Source organism: Galeopterus variegatus, unplaced genomic scaffold (assembly GCF_000696425.1).
Source record: "Galeopterus variegatus unplaced genomic scaffold, G_variegatus-3.0.2 Scaffold10690, whole genome shotgun sequence".
Classification (NCBI taxonomy): Eukaryota; Metazoa; Chordata; class Mammalia; order Dermoptera; family Cynocephalidae; genus Galeopterus; species Galeopterus variegatus.
The window spans coordinates 86-1,858 of NW_007736801.1; positions in this window are offsets into that span (position 1 = coordinate 86).

A 1,773-nucleotide genomic window follows, 5' to 3' on the forward strand; every position below is an offset into this window, starting at 1 on the left:
AATCCCAGTGGATCTATTAGGTCTGCAGACCAGTTCCCCAGTTTGTGAATGTGTAATTGGAATAATAATGCTTGACCACAGGCAGAATCCCCACACTGGAATTCTAACCTGAGGAATAAAGCTCATCTGGTAAGAATGGATAAATAGAAGCCCCCAGAAGTTCCCCTCAATACAAGGATAGTAAGCCAAAAATAACACTATATTCATAGGGATAATTTTGAAGAGGAGTACCGTTACCAGAGACTTGAGCAAAGCCAGCGTGGAGATACCTTCTGTATTAGTCTGTTGCTTATAACAAAATACTTGGAGCTTGGTAATTTATAAGAAAATGATACCTTCTGTTGCTTATAACAAAATACTTGGAGCTTGGTAATTTATAAGAAAATGAAATTCATTGCTTACAGTTTCTGAGGCTGGGAAGTCCAAAGTCCATCTGGCAGTGGTGACAGTGATTCAGGGGTCTCACACTTCGAAATGGTGGAAGCAGAGAGACAGCACAGACAGACAGACTCTCCTCTTCTTTTAAAGCCCTCAGAACCACACTCCTGACCACCATTTTTTTTTTTTTTTTTTTTTTTTGTGACCGGTAAGGGGATCACAACCCTCGGTTTGGTGTTGACTGCACCGCGCTCAGCCAGCGGGCGCACCGGCCATCCCTATGTAGGATCCGAACCTGTGGCAGGAGTGCCATTGCTCCCCCAGCACTGCACTCTCCCGAGTGAGCCACGGGGTCGGCCCCTGACCACCATTTTTAATCCATTCACTACTGCAGGGTCCTACAATCCAATCACCTCTCCAAAGCCCCACCTTTCAATTACCATAACAGGATTTCCCACCCTCTTACCAGTCACAGTGGAGGTTAAGTGTCTAATACATAAAACTTGGGGGACACAAATCAAGCTTCAGTGAGTTTGGAGGGGACATAATTCAACCCACTACACCTTCCATCTCCCCATTTAACTCACTTGTTTGTCCTGTGGAGAAAGCAGACAAATCTTGGAGCACAGCAAAATGATTATGTATCATTATTTTAAACTAATTTAGGTGGTGACCGTAATTGGTGCTGATGTTCCAAATGTAGTATCTTTTTTTAAAACTTTTTTTATTGAAACATGATTGATTGTACATATCTGTGGGGTACAGTGTTGAATATCAATACTTGTGGGCTATGCATAATGCTCAAATCAGGATAATTACTATATTTATCATTACACACTGTAATCATTTTTTTGTGTCCCATACTAATTTCTCAATAACCTCCTCCTCGTCTCCCTTTCCCACCTCTGGTGGCCTCAGTTCCATTCTCTCCTTTTCAAAGTTCAATGAATTATTGTGATTGTTGTATCTTTCTTTCTTCTTTTATTTATTCGTTGTTTGCTTGTTTGTTTAGCTCCCACTTATGAGTGAAGACATGTGGTATTTCTCTTTCTGTGCCTGGCTTATTTCACTTCATAATTTTCTCTAAGTTCTTTCATGTTGCTGTGAGTGCAGAATTTCATTTCTTTTTATGGCAGGATCATATTCCATTGTGTATATATACCACTTTTCCTTATCCAGTCATCCCTAGATGGACATTTAGGTTGGTTCCAATTCTTAGTTATTGTAAATGGAGCTGCAATAAATATGGGCATGCAGGTATCCTTCAACATGGTGATTTACATTCCTTTGGGCATATACCCAGCAGTGAGATTGCTGCATTGTATGGCAGTTCGATCTGTAGTTGTTTGAGGACCCTCCATACTGTTTTCCATGATGGCTGCACCAATTTACAAT